This window comes from Rhineura floridana, chromosome 4 (assembly GCF_030035675.1).
Source record: "Rhineura floridana isolate rRhiFlo1 chromosome 4, rRhiFlo1.hap2, whole genome shotgun sequence".
Classification (NCBI taxonomy): Eukaryota; Metazoa; Chordata; class Lepidosauria; order Squamata; family Rhineuridae; genus Rhineura; species Rhineura floridana.
The window spans coordinates 211,749,944-211,766,008 of NC_084483.1; the positions used below are offsets into that span (position 1 = coordinate 211,749,944).

General features: G+C 41.6%; 1 pseudogene; it reads right to left on the reverse strand.

The window, feature by feature from the left end:
* Positions 1–273: 273 nt before the first annotated feature.
* Positions 274–16,050, reverse strand: LOC133384235 (structural maintenance of chromosomes protein 2-like; annotated as a pseudogene).
* Between the last annotated feature and the right edge of the window lie 15 nt (positions 16,051–16,065).

The following is a 16,065-nucleotide window of genomic DNA, read 5'->3' on the forward strand; positions in this document are numbered from 1 at the left end:
GGAGAGAGGATAGAGCCCTGTGGCACACCACAATTGAGAGGCCAAGGGTCTGATACCTCCTCCCCCAACGCTACCTGTTGGTACCTGTCGGAGAGAAAGGAATGGAACCACTGTAATACAGTGCCTCCAATTCCCAATCCCTCCAGGCAAAGCAGAAGGATACTGTGGTTGACAGTATCAAAAGCCACTGAGAGATCGAGGAGGACAAGAAAGGTGGATTCTCCCCTATCTAATGCCCTCCTCAAATCATCAACCAGAGCGACCAAGGCTGTTTCAGTTCCGTGACCACCAAAAATCCACCAAAATGTTGTAGAGTCGACCCCCAGCAACTACTTCTAGTGCAGTTGTGGTAGAGACATCTTTCACAGTAATTAGAGATGCCACAAGCCCTTTTACATTGTCTGGATTCCAGTTTTTTTCTGGATCCCTTAAAATAAATGACACTCTTCAGTAGTAATTCAGCGGCTGCTAAATAATATCAATCAATTCATGTGCATTGCTTAAAACCACATATTATCATAATATAAGACAACAGAAGAGGAAACAGACATAATACATAATGATTAGAAATAAAAAGAATGAAGCATAAATACAGTACCTTGCCACAGTAACACCTTCTGAACTGAAGCACAAAAATCCTACCCAAAGTCAGAATATTTCTTCTCACCTCCAGTGTTTCAGAATAAGACATGTTAATGGAACAGACTATTCTGTAGCTTTACCTGTATTCAAAGTGTAGATTGGGGAACTTGCTCATTAAAACTTCATAGGACTCCCTCAAGCAGTTAACCATACGAGACAATTCCCTTTGTTTTTCTAAAAGGGTTTTTTCTTTTTTGTCTAGAGAGCCACCAATAAATAAGAACCCATTGTTTTAAAACAAGCTCAGAATGAAGCTGTTAAAACCCTCATGCTGACTTTTGGGGCCATTTTGACCCCAGGTGCACTTTTCACTGTGTAATTTACACATAAGTAGACCTACAGGGATGTCCTTCTAGAACATTGGCACGAACTATCACCCTTACCAAGTCCCCAAATTTTACCAGTTACCACATAAAATTTTCCTTCTGGAAACAAACACTAGTATCCAAATATACCCCAGCAAAAGGCCTTGGGAGCAAATTGTGTTGTTTACTCAATGTGCATGGGGAAGGGGGCAGCTCAGAAAAATTCTGTGTCCTCTGAATCAGTGTTTTTTGGCTCAACATTCTTTGATATTGTTAAGCACGCTTGTTCTGACAACACAGAAAAAAATCGTCTCTGTGGAATAAAGTTACCCCATCCTTCCATTGGAAATCTCATTGGGGCACAAATATTCCCCAAATACACAAAATTTGTGTGCATTTTTGCCAGGTTTGCATGAAATACACACCTCCTATAGAACCCATGTAATATATAGCAGCCAAAATGTGTGAAACTGGTAGCAACATTGATTTAAGTGTCACATATTACTTGGATGCAATTTAAACATGGACACAAGACATAGGTAGAGCGCTCATCCATGTCCCCCATGACTTCAGTCTCATTTTAAATGCATGTGCCACTTCATAGGCATGCAGCATTAGCGTCCCTGCACTTTACTTTTGGTTCATGCCTTGTTCAGCTTGGGCCATATCATTCACAAATAAATGTACCTCAAATATACATCTGTGCATGAGAAGAAAAAGCCCCCACTCCCCATGTTGAATTTTACAAGTAATTCTGTGCTACCCTCTTTCTCAAGAGTCTTCTACACATGGACTACTAATTTCACGCCTTTGTAAGTTCTTTCCTCATATAGCACTCCCAACTGTTTTCAACATTCAAACAACTAAGCACACCTTCATAGTTGAGCATCTTCATTTCATTTTCTAGTTTCTCTTTCTGCTTTTTGACAGCTTCAAAAGCATCTTGATCTTTCTTGTAGCCAATATCCATTTTTATTACTTCAGCTTGTTTGGTCTTTAGCTCTTGTTGAGCATGTTTCATCTTCATCTGAGCCTGCAAAGAAAATTCAGGACAAGTCATGGCGCAACTGCAAGTACTCTTGGATGAAACAGATTATTTTGAGCCATCCCAGTCTGGGTTCAGGCCTGGTTATGGGACTGAATCGGCCTTGGTCGTCCTGATGGATGACCTTTATCGGGAGAAGGACAGGGGGAGTGCAACGCTGTTATTCTTACTTGATCTCTCAGCGGCTTTTGACACCATTGGCCATGGTATCCTTCTGGGCCGACTTGGTGAGCTGGGTATTGGAGGCACTGTTTTACAGTGGTTCTGATCCTATCTCCAAGGTCGCTCTCAGAAAACAGCATTGGATGACTGTCTTTTGGTCCCCTGGCAGTTGTGCTGTGGGGTACCACAGGGTACCACCTTGTCCCCCATGTTGTTTAACATCTATATGAAGCCCTTGGGAGCAGTCATCAGGAGCTTTGGGGTGAGGTGTCAGCAGTATGCTGATGATACCCAGCTCTATTTCTCCATAACATCTGAATCAGGAGAGGCTGTGCAAGCCCTGGACCACTGCCTGGACTCGGTGGTGGGCTGGATGAGGGCCAATAAACTGACTCTGAATCCTAGCAAGACGGAGGCGCTGTGGATTGGTGGTTCCTGAGTTTGGATAATTGGTCAGTTGCCTGCTTTGGATTGGGTTGTACTCCCTCTGAAAGAGCAGGTCCATAGCCTGGGGGTGCTCCTGGATCCATCTTTGTTGCTAGAGACCCAGGTGACCTCAGTGGTTAGGAGTGCCTTTTACCAGCTTCGGCTGGTGAGACAGTTGCGGCTGTTTCTGGACCGGGATAGCCTGACCACTGTTGTCCACACACTGGTAACCTCTAGGCTGGATTAGTGTAATGAGCTCTATGCGGGGCTGCCCTTGAGGTTGGTCCAGAAGCTGCAGCTGGTGCAAAATGTGGTGGTGAGACTGCTCACTGGGGCAGGGTATCGCCAACATGTCACCCCACTATTGAAAGAATTGCACTGGCTTCCCATTTGCTACCGGGCCAAGTTCAAGGTTCTAGTTTTGATGTACAAAGCCCTATACAGCTCGGGACCAGGATACCTGAAAGACCGCCTTATCCCTTATATACCCAGTCGATCACTGCGCTCTGCAGGTGAGGGCCTCCTGCAGATACCATCTTATCAGGAGGTTCGTTCTGTACAATATAGGAAACGAACCTTTAGTGTGGCAGCACCTACCCTGTGGAATTCCCTCCCTTTGAATATTAGGCAGGCGCCATCTCTGCTATCTCTTCGGCGCCTTTTGAAGACTTTCCTGTTTCGACAAGCCTTTTAAGTTGAGACCTATCCCAGTCTGCATCTGTGTCAGAATTGCTTAATATGTTTTTTAATAATGTTTTTAACCCTTTTAAAAAGTTGTTTTTTTAATGTTTTTAACGCTTTTTTGTTTTAATGTATTTTAAGATCTGTTTTTATGATGTTTTAAAGTGTTTTAGTGCTTTGTTTGCCGCCCTGGGCTCCTGCTGGGAGGAAGGGCAGGATACAAATTAAATAAATAATAATAATAATAAAGTCTAGGAAACTGATTTGTGTATACTCATCTCCCCACCCCACACACAGTTCAGCACTGACATTATTTTCCAAAAGGGAAAAAGGTATTTTTTGAAGTGAGTTAAACTTTGAGGAAAATGTCATAGGAAAACGCCTTATATAGAGTAAGACCATTGGCCCATCTTGCTCAGTATTGTCTACATTGACTAGCAGTGCCTCAGCCCTATCCGGAGATGCCAAGAATTGAACATGTGACTTTCTGCATGCAAAGCAGATGCTCTGACACTAAGCTACAGCCCACATACGTCACTAACACACTAGCAGATATATTTCTAAAGGGAGCTCTTCCTTTGCTTCTTCAGCCTGGAATGCTTCTCTCTATTGTCTCTTGTGCTTTTATAGACAAGTCTCTGCCTTCCTAAGTTGCAATCCTTTGTTAAGTTGGACATGCTGCAAGAGATTGGTTACAGAGCAATCATGGGAAGCTGGCCGAAGGGGTGCCAGTAGAAGAGGACCTAGCAGAAAGCTCCACAGCATCCATTTCCTGTTCGGGAGCTGCTGGGCCAGTGGAACTTTAGCTCTGCCGGGCGCTGTATACATGAACAAAAAAAGAAAAAGTTGGCTCTCACAAATACACAAGTCTCTGCCTTTGTAAGTTATAATCCTTTGTAAGTTGCACATGCTGCAAGAAATATATTAGCCTTTAAAACGACAAAGGATTTTGTATTTGCATCCTCTTCAAAGAAGAGATTCTTACTTGTTTAGCTTCTGTTTCTGCTTTGCTTATATCATTCTTGCAAGCCATCATTTGTCCAGGAAGGGTAGCATCTTCCCCATCTTCACTACTGGACAGACCAGCAGACACAGCATTGAAGTGCTGCTGTGCAGCAGCCAAAGCCTCCGTCTCTTTCTTATTTGCTTCCTGAAGAGTACTCAGTGCATCAGTTATCTTCTTTACCTCCTTTTCCTTTGAGACTAAAGCTTTACAGTCCTACAAGAAAATACACACTTTTAATACAACTTGTATGCAGACAGAAGCCCACAAAACTGACTCCAGCAAAACAAGTCCAGCAAACATTTTTAACAGCATTTTCCCTACCAAATCCATAGCACTGCCAATGAACCTTATTGTGCCATTTAAGGAGTGGCCTGGATCCAAAGAACTGCACAATTTGTTCCAGGTGCTAGGATCCACAAATTTTGGCTGGCATTGGTGGCCAAGACACAGTTTGTGATTGACAGGAGCCTGCCCCTCTTCTTCAAAGCACCCAAGGATGTATACGGTAGGGGCCCGCTTACCGGAGTTCTGTTTTGCGGCATTCCACTGATGCGGCGGCTTTCAATTTGGGAAAAACTCCATTTTTAAAGCCACTTTTGCGCTTTTGCAGTGTTTTGTAACATTTTCGCATGATGCAGCCCAGTATAGTCAATGGGTTCCACTTTACGGTGATTTCTGCTTTATGGCAGGGGCCTGGTCCCTAACCCGCCGTATTAGCGGGGCCCTACTGTACTCAGAAGTCAGTCCCTCCAGTTGAAATGCAACATTGTAAGTAAGTGTTCACAGAACAAGAGCCTTAAAAGGAAAGTACTACTGAACATGCCTAAGACTGCACTGTTTGATTCCCAACCTTGTAGCCTCCCTCTGTAAAACATGGTATCTGTAATTGTAGAGCAGTCCTAGCTCCCTTAAATTTCCTTTACAAATGTTGCATTTCTACAAGAGAAGTATTTTGTATGTATTACATAACTCTTCGGGTACAAACATATCAGGAACACACATGAGAATAGGAGGGAAAAGGGAAAAGAGAGCGAGTATTACTTCACAAGGTTTTCTTTGCTTACCTTTTCCATGCATTTAACTAGCCCTTTATGCTTTTTTTCTTCACTCTGCAAGTTTTGCTTTTTGATGTCAAGGGTACTTTGCCCTTTGGTATGCTTTCTCTGAGCTTCCGCAAGAGAGTCTTCTAGCAAATTAAGAACCCCACCAAATTCCTGCAAATATTTTTAAGATCCATCTTTAATAAAAGTGTTTTGTGTATTTGTAAGTGTGCCTGGAGAAGTGTTATGCCCACCTCTTTCTAAAATGTTTCACTAGTGTGGAGAGAAGAGATACTGCCAGAAAGTGGAAAGGAATGGGAAAATAAGACTGTTTGGGGAAAATAGGTAACTTTTGTTATGCAAGTCACCAAATGCCCATCCCCCTAGGAAATGAAATTAAGAAAGAAGTGTCTTATTTGTTAATAGCAGCATTGTCTTTGTCCCTGTGCCAGCTATGTAACTAAGATCCTTCTGGAAGTTTTTATTTTGCAATCACTACTGTATACTGACCTATAGCAGCAGAGTTATTCAGTTAAAAAGAAACCTGTACCCTGCGGTTAACTGTTATCCCTTCTAATGAACTAAGGCAACTTTCAAATTATACAGAATGAACATTCGATATTATGTACCTCACACAAAGGAATTCTGTGTTTAATTGAAAGACAAAATTATTCTTATTTCTTGTATTAAGCTCATTTCAAAAAAACAGTTCAACTGGTCTTACTTTATCCCTTTTCTTTTCCATTTCGGCTATTTCTATGCCAAGTTCCTTCACTTTCTTCTCATTCTCAGTCATCTCTTCCTGAAGTCTGGCAATATCGCCTTCCATTTCCTTTAGCACATCAGCAGCGTGTGTCTTGGTTTCTTCAGCTAGCACAAATTGATACACAACATACAGGCGACTCAGATGTTCTATCTCTCGCATGACCTTTTGGTATTCCAAATATGAAGATCGCTCCTGCACAGGATAACCGGTAAGATAAGCTATCATTCAGAGCTATGATAAAACAGTGTGCTAAGACTGTAAAGCATGGGCAACAATGCTTAAACAAAATTAATGAATTTGTACAGCAGTTCAATGAAAATTACTAGACTCCAAGAATAGATTCCTCCAGTCTAAGTTGGGTATATCAGAATTCCAGAGGAAAGCAAGAGTAATGAAGCACATACACAGAAACCATTTCGAACTGGAAGAAACAGAAATGATTCAATGTCTGGGTTAAAAAGATATCTGCAAGCTATTTTTAAAAAATTAATATATATGAATGCCATTCTTCATCAAAATTGGTTCTTGTGAGGTTTACACAATTAAAATATCAAAAGAATAAAATCACATATTTGCAACTTTCTCTGCATTCTGTTATCACAGCCAGTGTTCACTTCAAAAAAACGTTTCCGCATCATCTCCTTTCCACACGCCCACGTGCAGTTTTGCTCCAAGGAACCTGCTGCACTGCCCTGCTCTCTGTACAAAGGTGCTCAACACATCCATGCCTATGGCAATTAAAACACATGAACATTTTTTTTAACATAAGGTATTCTTATGCATTCACCTGAACACAGGATCTCTTAAACTGCGGATGGGGACAGCAAATGCTATTAGAAACCATTTGCAGACCTCCATGCTAATTGTGTGAAGATCTAAAGAGAAGCCCACACCCCTGGCTCCCATCTATGGTTTAAGACTGTGCATGTTCTGACAAACACCTTAACACACCTATAGTGAAATTCTCATCCAAATTAACTAGTTAGTTTTCTCAGCAAAGCACTTCAGCTTAACTTCACTTCAAGTTCTGAAATGAAGCAAAAAAGCTTCAGGCTGCAGTCCTAAACACATGTAGCTGAAAGTAACTGAACAAAGTGGATCTTACTTTTGAGTAAACATGCCTAGAATTGCAATGTAAAACTTTTTTTCGTTTCAGTAGGAAGTACCTCTTTCAGTTTCTGCAATGTGGGTGTGATTTCTTCCTCTAAAATCTGTAAACAAAATAAAGAATAAACTTAATTTTGAATTTCCCATATGGGTCTCCATCCTACTTTCAGCAGATGACATAACTGTGATGGACATTGAGGAAAAATTCAATTAAAAATGGAAGGGTAAATAAAACAAGGAACAATTAAGTCATTAAGATAAGGGGCAAGGTGGAAAGCACCAGCTCTAAAGTACATTTCATTCCTCTTAACCAACAGCTATCCAGTTCTGAACAGCAAAAGTATAGCTAATAGAAAATTGATTAATTATAACAATCATGTACCGTGCAAATTTCTTTAAGTTTCACCTTTTTTTTCTCAATGGTTTTCTGGGCAACTATTTTCTTGCATTCATACATCCTAGTGCCAGCAGCTTCCTCAATCACAGCCAAAATCTAGAACAAAAATTTTTGCAATCTCAGCCAATATAAAGAAGCAATTCCAAAGTATAAAGGATATAACAAATAGGGGAAAAAACACCTCTAGCATATTTACCTCGCTTCATATTGAAAACTTTGGTAATTCGTCCCTCAAGGAGAAGCAAAACTAGTCATTAATATCTGATATACTTTTAAATATTGTCTTTATTACTTATGTAGTACCATCTAAATATACAGCAGACTTTTATAAATTGTACTCTAGTTGTGTCAGAGAGCCACTGACTTGAAACTAGCAAACACTAACGCAGATTGGTCACGGGAATTAAAGCGGTCGGTACCTTGGGGAAAAGTGACCACGTAATGCTGGAATTCGTGATTCTGGGGAAAGCCAAAGAAGAATATAGTCAAACATGGACCTTGGATTTCAGGAAAGCCGATTTTAGCAAGCTCAGGGAATTGATGGGTAGGATCCCGTGGCTAGAAAGACTAAAGAAAAAAGGAGCCCAAGAAGCGTGGGAGTTCATGAAGAACGTATTACAAAAAGCGCAATCGCTAACAATTCCAAAGAGGAAGAAAAATGGAAGACATCGGAAAAAGCCAATGTGGCTACACGGAAGACTGGTGGAGGAGGTAAAAGTAAAAAAGAGCATGTATAAAGAATGGAAGGAAGGACGCATCACCAAGGAAGAGTACCGATGAGCGGCTCGGGCTTGCAGGAATAGCGTAAGGAAAGCTAAAACCCAGAATGAGCTGAGGCTGGCGAGGGAAGCGAGGAACAACAAAAAGGGGTTTTTCAGATATGTTCGAAGCAAGAGAAAGACCAAGAAAATGGTGGGACTGCTGCTCAATGAAGATGGCAAAATGTTGACAGATAACGAGGAAAAAGCAGAACTGCTCAACACCTATTTTGCTTCCGTTTTCTCACAAAAACGGAACAGTGTGCAACCTTGCATCGGTAGCAATCTCAGTAAGGGGTCGGGACTACAGTTCGAGATTGATAAGGAGATAGTCAGGAAATACCTAGTTAACCTAAATGAGTTCAAATCTCCAGGGCCTGATGAACTGCATCCCAGAGTATTGAAGGAACTTGTGGATGTACTCTTGGAACCTCTTGCCATCATCTTTGAGAAATCCTGGAGAACGGGAGAGGTGCCGGAGGATTGGAGACGGGCAAACGTCGTCCTGCACTTTAAAAAGGGTAAAAAAGAAGATCCGGGGAATTACAGGCCGGTCAGTCTGACTTCAATACCGGGAAAGATATTAGAACGGATAATAAAAGAGTCCATTGGCAACTATCTAAGAACATAAGAACATAAGAAGAGCCTGCTGGATCAGGCCAGTGGCCCATCTAGTTCAGCATCCTGTTCTCACAGTGGCCAACCAGGTGCCTGGGGGAAGCCCGCAAGCAGGACCCGAGTGCAAGAACACTCTCCCCTCCTGAGGCTTCCGGCAACTGGTTTTCAGAAGCATGCTGCCTCTGACTAGGGTGGCACAGCACAGCCATCATGGCTAGTAGCCATTGATAGCCCTGTCCTCCATGAATTTGTCTAATCTTCTTTTAAAGCCGTCCAAGCTGGTGGCCATTACTGCATCTTGTGGGAGCAAATTCCATAGTTTAACTATGCGCTGAGTAAAGAAGTACTTCCTTTTGTCTGTCCTGAATCTTCCAACATTCAGCTTCTTTGAATGTCCACGAGTTCTAGTATTATGAGAGAGGGAGAAGAACTTTTCTCTATCCACTTTCTCAATGCCATGCATAATTTTATACACTTCTATCATGTCTCCTCTGACCCGCCTTTTCTCTAAACTAAAAAGCCCCAAATGCTGCAACCTTTCCTCGTAAGGGAGTCGCTCCATCCCCTTGATCATTCTGGTTGCCCTCTTCTGAACCTTTTATTTGTAATACAGTTACTCCATTGCAATCTCAGCATCATTTTCATTACATTTCATTGCTCTTCATGATTTCCATCATCCCACTTTTTCCAGTCATACCTACTTGATTTATCAGTTTTGAGAACTTGTCTTCACTTAGTGGTTTTGTCATAACGTCAGCCAGCATATCAGCAGTGTTACAATAAGTTAATTCCACAAACCCTTGTTTAATCATTTCTCTGACATGGTGATATTTGATGCTGATATGCTTGGTTCTCTTGGTGTGTGCTTCTGACTGAGCTAGCTTAATGCAGGTCTGATTGTCCTCATATATTTTGATTGGTTTGTCTATGCCTTTTCCAATTTCAAACAGTAGATGGTCGAACCAGGTAAGTTCGTTACAAACCAGAGACAACGCTATATATTCAGCTTCTGAACTTGATGTTGCCACTATAGTTTGCCGCTTGCTGCACCAATCAATCACTGAATCATATAATAGAATGACAACACCAGTAGTAGACTTGCGGCTACTGGGATCGCCAGCATGATCCGCATCTACATAGCAGCACATACTCCCATGTTTACTGCTGGACAACACTAGACCTTTACTGCTAGTACCTTGCAAATACCTCAGGACTCGTTTTATTCCTTGCCAATCTGTCTCAGTAGGCTGTTCTACTTTTCGACTTAAGATGCTAACAGCATTACAAATGTCAGGTCTTGTTACCTTAACAAGATATTGCAACTGTCCTATGATGTGTCTGTACCTAGCAGTGTTTTCACAAGCTGTCTCTGTGTTTTCTTGTTGAAATGATGTTGTCATGGGAGTCCCTACTGCCTTACATTCAGACATCCCACAATCTGCTAGTATTTGTTTTATCTTTCCTTCCTGTTTTAACACGAAACTCCCGTCTGAACCCCGTATGACCTCTGTACCTAAATAATGACTTACAGGTCCCAAACTTTTCGTTACCACATGTTGTTTCAGACTATTATGGAACTCTCTTTTGTCTTCCTCCTCATGGGACAAGTACAGGATGTCATCCACATAAACTAGGCAGTATGTGAGCCCCCCCTTTCTTTCTTTCACATACACACAGGGGTCTGCCACACAACGCTTGAAATTCATTGACTGCAGAACATCATCTAGTTTTTCGTTCCAACAGCGCGCACTCTGGCGCAGACCATACAGGGATTTCTGTAACTTGCAACCTAGACCTGGCTGTGTTTCACATCCGGGAGGCTGTTCCATATAGATTTCTTCTTTCAACTCCCCATGTAAAAACACCGTGCCAATGTCATAGTGGCTTACATGCATGTTTTCTATGGCAGCTATTTTTAGCAAAACCCTGATTGACTCATGTTTCACCACGGGAGTGAAAACTGCATCATAGTCCGTCCTGAATTGCTGTGTAAAGCCCTTAGCTACTAGGCGTGCCCTATACCTTTGTATCTGTCCAGTACTCGACTGCTTACGTTTAAATATCCACTTACACCCTATAGCTTTCTTCCCTGGGGGCAGAGGTACTAGCGTCCATGTGCCATTATTTCGCATTGCTTCCAGCTCCTCTTTCATCGCTGCATGCCATTCATTCTGTTCAGCTATGGGTAATTGTTTTATATCCCCGAGGCTTGAGGGTTCTTTTTCCTGCTCTGTTTTATAAGCCATGACATCAGCATCAATCACTGGCGTCTGTGCTTTCACTGACTGCGTCAGGTTAATCCCTATTGAACCTCTATGTGTCCTGTCTGTGTCTTTACTGAGGACTCTCAGCTGCATATAGAACAGTGACTTCTTTACTATCCCTTTCATGAATATTTTTTCTCCTCTCATTACATGCACTGAACCCCTTTTGAACATTACTGTGAACCCCATTTCATTGAGTTTCGACACAGCCATAATGTTACATTTGATATCAGGAACAAACAGCACATCTGTCATAATGGTATTGAAACCTGCTAATTTCACTGTACCCCTACTTTTGATCTGTTTCTTAGATCCATCAGCCATTATTACATGATCCTCTACGTCACAAAATATATGAAACATAGATTTATCTTTGATTATACTATTTGTTGCCCCACTGTCAATTGCCCATAAATCTTTACAGTTATTTCCCTGCTCATTGTTAATACATTGCTTATTCTTACTAGCATAGATCACCTGTACACATGGTTTTCTTCCTCTTTCTCTTCTTCTTGCTTCACAATTCCTTTGTAGATGTTGCCTGGAACCACAAAAATAACACGCTTTTTGTCCATACAGTCTCTCTTGTGCAGCTTTGTTGTTCTGTTTTTCCACGTTGTGTTTAGACTCAGTCTTTTCCTGCTTTGCCATTTCCTGCCTCCTTTGGAATTCTTGTAAAAGTTTGCCTTCTATATAATCCATATTGAGATTTGCATCGTCCATTGCTTCCAAAGAGCTCACCAGACTATCATAACTTGAATCTAGTGAAGCTAATGTGATATACACTTTTTGCGTTTGAGAATGTTCAATCTCACGTTCTGATAACTCAGTAAACAGTCTGTTTATTTCCAACAAATGCTCTGACATGGTTGTATCTCCAGATAAGCGCATCTGATACAATCTTCTGGCAAGATATATTTTAGAACTGGCAGTCTTTCTCACGTGAATATTTCTTAAAGTTTCCCAGGTTTCTTTTGCCGTTGTTGCATCACGCACGTGCAGTAATTGAGAATCATCAATAGCAAGAACAATTAACGCCTTTGCCCTCTCATCCAGCCTTCTCCAATCTGCTGGAATTGGCACTACGGCGGGTGGGTCTTCTGCGATAGCTTTCCACAGGTCTTCTTTCACTAGAAAAGCCTGCAATCTCTGTTTCCAAGTGCCATAATTTTTCCCTGTCAGCCTTTCCAAGGGAATCCCGGCCGATAACGTAACAGACATATTTTCGCTTTTCACAGTTCACCGCCTTTGTAATTAGAGCTTCTCACCTCTGTCCTTCAGTCAGTTATTCCCACGGCTCTCTCACAGCTTTCAGCTCAGCTTTCGGTTTCTCCGTCTTTCTGCTGTTTTACTCGCTGGTCTGCAGTTCTGGCTTTTCTCTGCCGCTTTTCTGCAATCCTCAGCACCAGGTAACCATCCTCTGCTACCACTTGTTGGATGTTGTATCTGGCGCAAGCAGATGCCCAGGATGCAGAACAGTATAGTGACAGGCTAGATGCCAGTTGAAGCAATGAGCCGGACAAGCAATAAGTTTTAAGAGTCACTTTACTGACAATATATCGCAAGCTCTCTCTGTACAAACTCCTCGACCCCCACACTCATAAGTGTCTGCTGGCCCTCTATATAGATAAGGCCAGCTGCCCGAGCCTAGGTTTCTTAGCAACGTGTCCTTGAAGATGGCTCGAGCTCTGCCAACTTTCACTGCTAAGTCACGTAGCTCACTTGTGGAAATTTAACCTCTGCTTTCTCGGTTTAATAGCCAACAGGTCCCTCAAGAGTTTCTCTGGGTTGCAAATACCAGTATGCAAGGTTGGGTATTTCTACTAATAGATTTGTGGAGGTGACCTAACTCTCACTGCCTCATGATCTCAAAGAGACCCACTCTTTGTTCTTGTATTTCTTCTGCAGCTTTAAAAGAGGGTCAGAGTGATCTGTTCTATTTCTTCTAATGTAGAGTTGGGATTAGATCCCCATTCACATATCTTTGAACAAGCATGAATCAACCATGAACAAGAATTACTGCACTACTCGTGAAACAGTTGACTGACTGGATCCTGGACTGAATGGGGGCAAAAGCTAGAATGAGTTTAGAATGAGAGGACAAACAGCAAAGAAGCATTTGTATTAAATAGAAGTTTAATCTCAAATCAAATATTAAGGGTTTGAGTTTAGAATCTTTGTTGTCAAAACTTTGCATTCATTTCTGAAATAAACTTGACCTCAAAATTGTCAACCAAGCTACATTTGATAGTTTTTCTTATATTTATCTTACAATAGACAGAATACCAGCCATCTACAAACAACATGCTTTTCAAATATCTTCTAGTCAATAATGCTCAATTCTCGGCATAAAGCCTAGTTTCAAGAAAACAAATAGTTTTATGTGCAGTTACAGCCACTTTAGTGTTGTAGTAGGTGCACATTCAGAACTACTTATTCAAATAGCTCAGCTTCATGCATATTTATTTGCAAGTCCAGCTAATTCTGATAGCGTTTAATTGTATTAAGATGTGAAGGCCGTGGCTTAAAGAGCAAAGTATTCTTACAGAACAAAGGCCGCTCTTCGACAGCATTCAAAGCTTAGATTCAAATCACCACTTTTTTAATAGTAAACCAAAAGGAGAATAGGTGGCAGTACACAGTTTTAAAAAAGAAAAAGTCCCTGCCTGCAAACATATTGTCTAAAATAACCAATAAGTGGGGGGGGAAAGAGAACAAGGATATCAGATTTATAAAGATATATACCTACCTGCATAATAAGAAAGTGAGGATTATTGACATTCAGTCCAACACAGCAGAAGAGATCTTGTACTCTAGAATTGTTTGCATTCACACCATTGATTAGATACTTATTCCTGCCTCCAATCACCACCTTGAGAAGGAAGAAGCTTAACTTCTGTCTTTGGAAAACTGGTAGAAAGTATTATTAAAGCTAGATTAACTAAGCACATAGAAGAACAAGCCTTGCTGAAGCAGAGCCAGCATAGCTTCTGCAAGGGAAAGTCCTGTCTCAGTAACCTACTAGAATTCTTTGAGAGTGTCAACAAGCATATAGATAGAGGTGATCCAGTGGACATAGTGTACTTAGACTTTCAAAAAGCGTTTGACAAGGTACCTCACCAAAGACTTCTGAGGAAGCGTAGCAGTCATGGAATAAGAGGAGAGGTCCTCTTGTGGATAAGGAATTGGTTAAGAAGCAGAAAGCAGAGAGTAGGAATAAACGGACAGTTCTCCCAATGGAGGGCTATAGAAAGTGGAGTCCCTCAAGGATCGGTATTGGGACCTGTACTTTTCAAGTTGTTCATTAATGACCTAGAATTAGGAGTGAGCAGTGAAGTGGCCAAGTTTGCTGACGGCACTAAATTGTTCAGGGTTGTTAAAACAAAAAGGGATTGCGAAGAGCTCCAAAAAGACCTCTCCAAACTGAGTGAATGGGCAGAAAAATGGCAAATGCAATTCAATATAAACAAGTGTAAAATTATGCATATTGGAGCAAAAAATCTTAATTTCACATATACGCTCATGGGGTCTGAACTGGCGATGACCAACCAGGAGAGAGACCTCGGGGTTGTAGTGGACAGCACGATGAAAATGTCGACCCAGTGTGCGGCAGCTGTGAAAAAGGCAAATTCCATGCTAGCGATAATTAGGAAAGGTATTGAAAATAAAACAGCCGATATCATAATGCCGCTGTATAAATCTATGGTGCGGCCGCATTTGGAATACTGTGTACAGTTCTGGTCGCCTCATCTCAAAAAGGATATTATAGAGTTGGAAAAGGTTCAGAAGAGGGCAACCAGAATGATCAAGGGGATGGAGCGACTCCCTTACGAGGAAAGGTTGCAGCATTTGGGGCTTTTTAGTTTAGAGAAAAGGCGGGTCAGAGGAGACATGATAGAAGTGTATAAAATTATGCATGGCATTGAGAAAGTGGATAGAGAAAAGTTCTTCTCCCTCTCTCATAATACTAGAACTCGTGGACATTCAAAGAAGCTGAATGTTGGAAGATTCAGGACAGACAAAATGAAGTACTTCTTTACTCAGCGCATAGTTAAACTATGGAATTTGCTCCCACAAGATGCAGTAATGTCCACCAGCTTGGATGGCTTTAAAAGAAGATTAGACCAATTCATGGAGGACAGGGCTATCAATGGCTACTAGCCATGATGGCTGTGCTGTGCCACCCTAGTCAGAGGCAGCATGCTTCTGAAAACCAGTTGCCGGAAGCCTCAGGAGGGGAGAGTGTTCTTGCACTTGGGTCCTGCTTGCGGGCTTCCCCCAGGCACCTGGTTGGCCACTGTGAGAACAGGATGCTGGACTAGATGGGCCACTGGCCTGATCCAGCAGGCTCTTCTTATGTTCTTATGTCCTTAAGGGCCCATTATATATCATAGCTTTTTTTGTAGTCTAATGTTACAGTACTTAGGCAAGTACTTGGCATGTGCAGCTAGATGTGCCAAAATAAAGTATTTCAGAATATACTGGTCTATTTACAGTTCTGTTAAAAGATATAAAATACTTAGAAACTCATGGAATCCATCAGTAGCTCACCTGCCTTGTGACTTATCTCATCATGATTCTCAAATCCAGAGCTTGGAAAAGTTACTTTTTTGAACTACAACTCCCATCAGCCCAATCTAGTGGCCATGCTGGCTGGGGCTGATGGGAGTTGTAGTTCAAAAAAGTAACTTTTCCAAGCTCTGCTCAAATCCTAGGGGACTTCGCTTCTTGTCAAAATTATCAAAGGTGATTGATACAGTAGCCTTAGTAATCCCAGCCTGGCCATCTTTTGTAAACAAGATCTTGCAGGTTGGAAGCTCGCACCTGAAACATATTAAAAGACCAATA